This window comes from Hordeum vulgare, chromosome 2H, assembly GCF_904849725.1.
Source record: "Hordeum vulgare subsp. vulgare chromosome 2H, MorexV3_pseudomolecules_assembly, whole genome shotgun sequence".
Classification (NCBI taxonomy): domain Eukaryota; kingdom Viridiplantae; phylum Streptophyta; class Magnoliopsida; order Poales; family Poaceae; genus Hordeum; species Hordeum vulgare.
The window spans coordinates 310,768,567-310,778,718 of record NC_058519.1 but is presented as its reverse complement, the minus strand read 5'-3'; positions in this window follow the sequence as shown (position 1 = coordinate 310,778,718).

Sequence of the window (10,152 nt, the reverse complement as noted above, 5' to 3'; positions counted from 1 at the left end):
CATGGTTCATACCCCCCGATACTGCCCATAGATTCATCGAAATAAGAGAACAATGCATAGAAAACCGAATCTATCAGAAGTAGAATAGTCTGTAATAATCTGAACATTTACCATACTTCTAGTACTCCAACAATTCTTAAAAATTATGAAAAATAGGAACATTTTCATATCAATCAGCAGAAAAAATAATCAACTCAAAAACTCTATCTGGATAGGAATTAAAAATAATTTCGTGAGCACAAAGTTTCTGTCTTTTTCAGCATGATCAAACAACTATCACCCAAACTAATCATAAAGGCTTTACTTGGCACATTATTTTTATAATACAATGGAATTTTACAAGGGGATAATTATTTTTGCGAGAAACTTCTATGAAAAATTCTACATTGTTCCCATGAGCATGAACACAAGTGTTCAAGGTCGACCCTCACTTCCGCAATGCATCACCTTTCAATCGCTTCTCTTTTTGAAAAAGTTTTAATTTCCCCTCTATATTTTTTTGTTTTTAAACTAAATGAAAGCACTCAAAAGAAATAAATTACTCTCTAATACTTCGGGGTTGTCTCCCAGGCAGAGCTTTCTTTAAAGCCATTAAGTTAGGCATAAAGTGCTCAAGTAATGGATCCACCCGGATCCCAAGGTATATCAAAGCCAATTTTAATTAACAATGATTTGTAAATTAGTAGTGAGCACAAGGTAACATATATCATGCAATGACGATGTCCAACTCTCTTCCTATGCATTGGCATGTCATAAAAGAACAATTCATGCACATCAAGTAAAGGCCAATACATAGCATAAGCAGTTTCTTGCAATTTTATCGTATTGGAAACATAGAGAGGTGGAGATGTAGTTCCTCTCTCATAATAATTGCAAGTAGGAGCAGCAAGCACATGCATATTATATTCATCAAAATCATCATGTGTAATAGTAGAAGGCAACCCATCTATGTAATCCCTAATAAGAGAAAACTTCTCCGATATAGTGTAGTTGGGAGAGTTCAAAAAGATAATAGGACTATCATAAGTGGGTGAGATAGCAACAAATTCATGTTTAACATAAGGAACTATAGCAAGTTCATCTTCATAAGCATCATTCATATTGGCATCATGGCCACAAGCATAACAAGCATCAAGTTCAACAAAAAGGGATGTTTCAAACGAATCCAAGGGATCATAGCAATCAACATAGCATTCATCCTTCGGTAAGAACGAAGGGAAATTAAGCAATGTATGAGTTGAAGAGTTACTCTCTTTAGAAGGTGGGCACGGGTAGCTAGTCCGCTCTTCCTCCTTTTGTTCTTCGCTCTCCTCGTCATCTTTTTCATCTAATGAGCTCACAGTTTCAGCATTTTCTTCTTCCATAGTTTCCTGCAAAATATTAGTCTCTTCTTGGGTAGCGGAGGATTTCTCCATAAATCGATAAATATGGGCATTAGATTAATAATTAGTATAACAATAACGAAGCATAACCAAATTTTCAGATCGGTAAGCAGCATCATCATTATCATCACACCTTTTAAAGAGAGCTTCAATTTCATAAGCACCCATAAAAGCAACAAACTCTTCTATTTGTTCCACATCATAGTAATCATATATACCATTAGCATAAGAAGCCAAGGTTTCATTAGCATTAAATTTACAAGAAAAGGGAAGGTGTTGAGCCTTCATCCTAGAGCAACAAGTAACATCATATCTCAAGCATAGCTCCCAAGCATACCATTTCAACATATGAATTTGATCCCATAATAGTTTCCCTTTTTGAGTCAAGCGATAATCCCTAAAGTATTCCCATTGATCCAACGTGTATCCCATTATATAATTGAATGGGGTTTTCTCAGGATTATTTTCCATATAACGAGCATCGAGGGTTTTAGGAGGTTCCCCATCTCCATGAGTAGCAAGTACACCTAATTGTTTTGGTATTTCGTGTTCCATATCCATAACTAAAGATAGAAAACAACTTAGAACAGCAAATAAATCTACATAGTGATAAAGCAAACAAGCACACACGAGAATATTCACCCCACGCTATTGCTCCCCGGCAACGGCGCCAGAAAAAGGTCTTGACAACCCACAAGTATAGGGGATCAATTGTAGCCTTTCTCGATAAGTAAGAGTGTCGAACCCAAAGAGGAGCTAAAGGTAGGAAAAATATTCCCTCAAGTTCTATCGACCACCGATACAACTCTACGCACACTTTACGTTCGCTTTACCTAGAACAAGTATGAAACTAGAAGTACTTTGTACGAGTGATAGGATAGGCTTGCAAGAAAATAAAGAACACGTAAATAAAAACTACGGAATGGTTAGATAAAGAAACAATTATGTTAGTTTAACGAGTGTGGAAAAGTGGTGGTAGGAGTTGCAGAATTGTCCCTAAGCAATTGACTATGTTACTAGACCGATAGCATGTGGGAGAGGTTACTTCTAGCATGTCATCCCTTACTTGGAATTCTATGTACTTATGATTGGAACTATTATCAAGCATTCGCAACTACTAACGTTCATTAAGGTAAAACCCAACCATAGCAATAACATATATTGGTCCCCCTTCAATCCCGTATGCATCAATTTCTATGCTAGGTTGAGGCTTCTGTCACCCTTCCCCTCCAATACATAGTCCTATCAACATACTACTAACTCTATGATGTGATCCACACGCACGCTCATATGGTGGGCACCAAAGGACAAAAACATAACCACAAGCAAATTAAACCAATCATAGCAATTCATCAATCATCTATAGGACAACAAAAATCTACTTAGACATCATAGGATGGCAACACATCATTGGATAATAATATGAAGCATATCAAGTAGAGGGTACAGCGGGTTGCGAGAGAGTGGACCGCTGAATATATATGGGGGAAGGTGACGGAGGTGTTGGTGAAGATGACGGAGGTGTTGGTGTAGATCGCCGTCACACGATGATGTCCTGGGCGGCGTTCTGGCGCCGCCAGGAGAGAGGGGGAGAGAGCCCCCTTCTTCTTCTTCTTCCTTGACCTCCTTCCTAGATGGGAGAAGGGTTTCCCCTCTGGTCCATGGTCTCCATGGCAGCGGAGGGGCGAGAGCCCCTCCGAGATTGGATCTGTCTCTCTCTCTCTTTGTCCTTCTGTTTCTACGCTCCCAGATTCTGGCTTTCACCGTTTCTTAAATTCCCACAGATCCGTAACTCGGATTGGGCTGAAATTTTAACATGACTTTCTTCTGGATATTAGGTTTCCCGTGGCGAAAGAAGGGCCCCAACCGCCTTAGGGATTGGTCACAAGCCTGCCTGTCGCGCCCTCCTGGGCTTGTGACCCCCTCGGGCATCGTTTCGCGTTGATTCTTCTTCCTGAAAATCATAAATATTCCATAAAAAATCACCGTACATTTTTTATTGCGTTTGGACTTCGTTTGGTATGGATATTATGTGAAACTAAAAACATGCAACAAATAGGAACTAGCACTGTGCACTGGATCAATATGTTAGTCCCAAAAATAGTATAAAAAGTTGCCAAAAGTATATGAAAGTTGTAGAATATTGGCATGAAACAATCAAAAATTATAGATACGACAGAGACGTATCAAATGTCAAGCCTCCCAAAATGCCATGACAAGCCTATAACCCTCCACATCCAACCAAACAATTGTTTGGCTATGTTACCACTTGCTCGGCCCTTCTTATAACCTTGCTAGTCGCCGGTGCATGTTGTTCCATGTGAGAGCATGTATATCTTTGGGATATCACTATATTATTGCTATGTAATTCAATGCACATATATACTTGTAAGAGGTGGAATGCTTGGCCTTTTGCTCGGTGATTTGTTCCACCTTTTCTACCCTAGTTACTTGTGTACCGGTGCTATGTTCCATATTGAGCGCTCCTAACATGCTTGGGCTTGTTATGGGGACCCCCTTGATTATACGTTTTGGGATAAAACTCTTCTAGCAAGGCCCAAAATTGGTACTATACTTTCCTAACTAATAAACTCGCGTAGGGAGAAATTAATTTGTGGATAATTAATCAACAAACCATGCCATTTATCCTCATGAGTGTTGGTCCACCTACCTAGCAGTAGGCAGTTTCGTCATGGGGCAAATCGGTTATTTGGCTATCGTCCACTATGCATAGACGGTTCTGTCCTGAGAACCAGACACGTGGCTCCTATCGGGTCCGTTGACACACCGGGTGGCCTTGCTAGATTTGTTTTACCTTTCTCGAATAACTTGTGCACTCAGGCTTCGAGGATACCTTGGGCTATCTCAATCTTGAGGTTTTCTAGCGCGTCTGGTGGTTAGTTTGTGAGGGATGTCTTGGAGTGCCCCTGTAGGGTTAAATATTTCTGAGAGCCGTGCCCTCGATTATGTGGCAACTTGGAATTGTTTTTAACACCCGTTCATACAAACTTGAAGTAAACTCGAAATAAAATACACCAACCATGTGCGTAACTGTGAGCGTCTCTTCTTGTGAGGTTTGAGCCAAGAAGGGAACATGGTGGGTTTATGTTTGACTCATGAGTAGATGTTCAAGATCACTTCTTTATCATTACTAGTTCACATCCATTTATGTGTAAATCACTGTTATTATGCTTGTACTCGTAAGTTAGCCACTCAAATAAATACTTAGTGCTTGCTGAAGCCTCACCACTTAATCATTCCTCACCCATTAACCTTTGCTAGTCTTGATACCCTTGGAAATGAGATTGTTGAGTCCATGTGGCTCAAATATTATTGCAACAACAGTTGCATGTGATTATTTTACATGAGAGCAATGCTTGTTTGTTTTGGAGTTCTTATTCTTATTCTTCATCGAACATAGGATGGGTTCCAGGATGGTAGCTTGGAATTAGCAAGGATGGATGTGGCTTTTATCCTTTGATTTCGTCCGTAGTCGGACTCTGCTTTTATGTATGATGATTGATATTGGTGATTGCATTGAGATGATCTTGAGTTAGTTTTTTGCAAGTGTAAGCCAATTCCATATAGTCATCTCCTCCTTACACGTACTTGTAACGATATCCATTCTTGCGAAATGATGAGAGGCGCTTCTATCCCTATCGAGGTCCTCGAGCCAAAATACGGATAGGACCACATGTTGGACGTGACAAGTTGGTTTCCTAGTAGTACCGACCTAGGATCCCCCTTGATTTATTTAATTTGGCCGTTGTCGAGTGTAGGGAAAATTTATTTCGACTCTAGTTATATTGGAGAGTACGATTCTTTTTACTCCTGTTCCCTGCTCTCGTGAGGAATTGCAACATAGGAATTTTAATTCTACCCCTCTTCTCACCCAAAAGGGTGTTGAAGACATCTCACAAGATTTGTTTCTTTTTCAAAATTCCTTCAAATTATTTCAAGGTTCTCACATCATCAAGTTTTCATTTGTACTGGTGCAATCTCTCTTTCTAAGCAATCAATTCAATTGTGCTTTCTTTTGAGTGGGCCCGTAACCCATAGGTTTTTCCCAGGATTTTACCTGGCTCTTTAATCTTTTCTAGAGATCTCAAGTTCTTTTCAAATATTACGTAAGAATGATTTCCATGAGTCATAGTCCTTCAAGATCACTTTGAATTAATTTGACCAATGCCTCAACCTTTCTTTCTTCACTATTCCCGTGGTTCGTTCAAGTTATTTGGAAGGAAGATCGTGATATCTTCGTTCTCATGCATCTCCATTCATTTGTAGTATTCTCATTGGTTTCAAATTCTTAATGGTGTTGTTTCGAAGTCATCTTCAAGTTTGTGCCCTATCTCTCTCTTCCATATTTTTCAAGAAGAATAAGTCGTCTACCAAATCTGTTGTTTGCCATCAATTTAACTTGATGAAGGATAAGCATAACATAAATATTTTTATTCTAGTGTCGAAGTGATTGCATTCCTTTTCCGAAGTTGTCTAGGATATCAAATTCTATGTCCTTGTGTGTTCCTCTTCCAATGATGTAGCTTCTATTATTTTGTTCCAAAGGCATTCTGCTTCTGCTCTCGTCGACCATTAATCTTAGTTTGTTAAGGTCATGTTCTTCTCTTACTTGTCCATTTAACTAGAGTGTTGTGTCCTCTTTTCATGTCATTTCCATCTTATCCAGTTTTCTTATCTTTTAACCCGGAGTGTTGTGCAAATTCTTTATTACTCATTCCTTGTCTATCTCGTATTAACCAGAGCGGTCGCAAATTCTAGCTCGCTCCTCATATCATTCTCCATCTCTTTGCAACCTTAAAGGTTCACTAGTTTCACTCATTTGTCAAAGAAGCAACTAAGTTTTACCTCTTCCTCTTCCTCTTCTCATTCTAGGATCTCAAGTCAAGATCTCTTGTTAGTGGAGGAGAGTTGTAACAGCCCGAGAACGATGCTTCAAATGCCTTCCAGTTATTTCGAGTTTCGCCATGTGATTTTCTTTGGTTGTCGCATTCATCATCCTATCATTCGCATCGTTAGAATTGCATCGACATTCCGCTGCCATCATTTTTTCAAAACTTGTATCCGTTCGTAGTTGTCGCTTCTCTGCGTTCTTGTCGTTGACCATTTCATGACCAACCACACATGCACGCGCCCACGACATCATTAAAATATTTTTTATAAAGGAGCATATAAAATATTCTCGGAATGGGTCGAAAATTTGCGAGTGGTCTCATTTAATTGTAGGTAGACCTCCTGTAAAATTTCATCGCATTTGGAGTACGTCTAATATCCCAACTGTTAAGCATATAGCAGCAATATAGTTAGTCAAATGCACACATTTTAGGTTTATAAAACTTGTGCTGGGCCGCAAACCTTCCTCTCTTCCATGTCCAAACCCCTCTACACAACCCACCACATTCCACCTACCCTATGCATGTGACCAGAGTCGTCTTATCGAGACCGGAAGGCTCGAATCGGGATAAAAATTCCCTAAACCTAGTCTCCTTGCTATATAACGAAGCCCCCAATTCCATTTTTGACAAAAGCCTAATCCTCCTTGATTTTCGTGCGCAGCCAACGAGCCACCGCCGCCACCTTCCGTGTCTCCACCCACCTCCAGCACTAGGCGTGCATGAGTCCATCTGATGCCCGCCCGAGCCCATCTAGGCTCGGACGAGCCGTGCGCTGCCGCAACCAGGGGAAGCTCCCTAGAACTCCCTCACCCGCGCCGCCAAGTTCCCTCGCCGTGCCGCCTCATTGATCGGAGTGCCTCCTCATCGGTAAGCATGCAGCCCCGCCTCGCCCCTCCGCCCCCTCGTCCTCCCGTTTCTCATCCCTCTCTCTCAACTGCTGATCTCTCTCGTTCCTCTTCTTCGCACGCACAACCCACCATGGTTGGTGCCCGCCGGAGCTTGTAATATTTCACTTGCGACGTTCTCCACCGGATCCACCCCCCTCGAACGTGTTAGCTCATTCCCGGCCTCGCCGCACCTGTCGCCGCCCCCAAGGAACGATGCGGCACCGCGTTGCCTCACGAGGAACGATGTGTGTCTAGATCCATTCGAATTGGGGATGATGACCCAAGCAAGTGCATGCATGGGCGGCGACCCCATACCAGGCTGAGCTTTGCCTCACCCGGTTTAGCCGCATGGCAAGGCCCAGCCCGGCAGGTCGTTCCAACCGGCCTCCTCTGCTCCATGGACTGAAGCCCATGAGGTGATGCCCCAAGCCCAGCTCCCTCCGCTAATAATCGCCCTGAGCACTTCATAGTTATTGTGTGCACATAGGGTTGCGTCTATTTTGTCCCAATTCATGTTTTTCCTGCGGTGCCTTTTTATCTAATAACCATAGATTTACCACAATTGCACGAAAACCCTTGCACTTCATGCATTTAATAACCCCACAACCATGCATCGGATGAAAATGATTTATATATGTAAAATGTTCACAATTTTGTGTAGCTCAATAATATCCAACTTTAACATGTGTGAAAAATGTTTAAACTTGTTGTTTGATTAAATTTTCCATTGAAGCCATGTTAAAAAGGTTCATTTCCTGTCTAAATAACCGTAGCTCCAATGCATGTGGTTCCTTCATGTGATTTGTTCTATGTGATGTCCAATTTGATTCCATGCCTCTGGTTTCTATATCAAACATCATTAACATGTACATTTGCTGCTCTCAAGTGGCCTTCCTGTTAAAATTGTTACTTTGTTAACAATAACTTCCGTTTTGCAAGCATCATATTATGCAAACCATGCCTCTTTTGAACTTGTGCCAATGGAGTAATTTGAACTATGCTATGTCCACTTGCTGGTAGTATGTTTTCCTTCCTATAAATTTCATGTTTATTTGTAGTTTTCATCATGTGAACATGCTTACTCAATACTGGTGTTTTGAGATGCTAAAATAATTCCAAGTCTGGAACTGTAATATTTTGTTGCTGATTTGCCATGTGAATTACCATTAATCTGCAACTTCTTTGATATTTCCCCCATGGACTGTTTTGTTAAGCATGTTATGGTCTATCATGTTGTGCCATTAGTTTCCATACATAGGATTGAATCACCGATATTTCTGCCGTCAAACATGCCAGTCTGCTAAAAATTGCTGCTCTTGCACCCTATTAATTTCACTAAGTCTGAGAATATGTTTTGTTCATATTGCCAAGTTGTGTTGATGCTAGCCATGTTTCTTTGCATATTTTGATGATGCTCCTCGCGAGTTCTTTGTAGTGCATCATGTCCACTATCATGGTGTAGATTTTCATGCCATGATAAGTTCTGTAGCATATGTTTTTCTTGCTCCCAATATGCATTTAGAATAAAATTGTTGTGTAAAACTTGTTATCGAACATATAAATGTGGTTGTGTTACATGCATAACCAGCGCCATCACGGTTTGGAAGTGATTCATCCCGCGTGATGTGTCGCTGTCCACTAACAGTGTACTTTTTATCTCGCTGGTAAACATCTGAGTGTTTGTTTTTCTATATGTCATGTGTTTGGGTTAGAATGAATGACGCGTGGGTCATCCTTCAGCATGGGCCCGCTGTTGCAGTCCGAGTGTGTGTGTGTGCGCTTGATTGGCTGGAAAGAAGGGGGCGTAGCGATCGTGGGTTGCAGGGAGTGCGATCAAAACTTAGCCCCAATCTCCTTCCGTGTCGGGCCCCGCTAACCACTTTGTGTGACCCCTCTCTCTTGTGTCAAAATATCTCCTCTCCCTTCCTCCTCCCTTCTCATCCATCTCCTCTTCTCCATGTCATCACCGCGTCCTCCGCTACCCCGTCCCTCATGGCCGCCTTGCCCCCTCCACTTTCAGCACCTCCTCCTCCCCTTCCTCTCCTCCTTCCTTGCCTTCGGATCCATACCAAGTGATGTGGACGAGGAGATGATAGCTTGGGATGTAGTCATTATGAACACGGAAGTTCTCCGTCCATGGCAGCACCTCGATGTGTCGGATCTTCCTCTTCCTCAGTCTCGTGAGTAGGAGTGGCAGATCCGCCTCCTCTTGGGTGTCATCGGTTAGAGAAGGTTTTTTATCTTGAGTGAAGTGCATCCTAGATCCTTAAACTATTTGAGAGGTGCCATCTAGGTCCTTGAAGTATGCAAACTTTCATCTGGTTCCTCGAAGTTTCTCAAAGTGCAATAAGTGTGTACATACGTGACACCTTTGAAATAGTTCGAGGACCTATGTGACATCTGTAAAATAGTTTGAGGACCTCGATGACACACATATTGCACTTTGAGGACGTGGGTGACAACTTTCATAGTTAGAGGACCTATGTGACACCTCTAAAATAGTTCGAGGACCTAGAATGCACTTCACTCTTTTATATGTCATTTTTTCCCATTCATCTACTGTTCGAGGACCTATGTGACACCTGTAAAATAGTTCGAAGTGTGGTCTAAGATATGTCATTTTTTCCCATTCATCTACTGTTCACTTTCTCTCACGCAACCTCTATTCTATCTCACCCTTGCGACTTCCCAAGAAAAACCAAAATCTTCCATGCGGCAGCAGCCATGAGTGAGAACGGGAGGGGAGCAGCACTCGCGGCCTCGATCCGGAGAAGGGGAGCAACAACGCCCCTCTACTTCATGTGTGGCCGCCTCGCGCAACTCCACCTCCATCCCACGCGTGCAGCAACCACATGAAAGCAAGTGAGCACATATTATGAGAATCCCATGTGTGCTAAAATTTGTTTTTTTTGTTCCAATATGATTATACATGGGAAGTTGACGCGGGATTTGTTCTTACAAAAATAGACA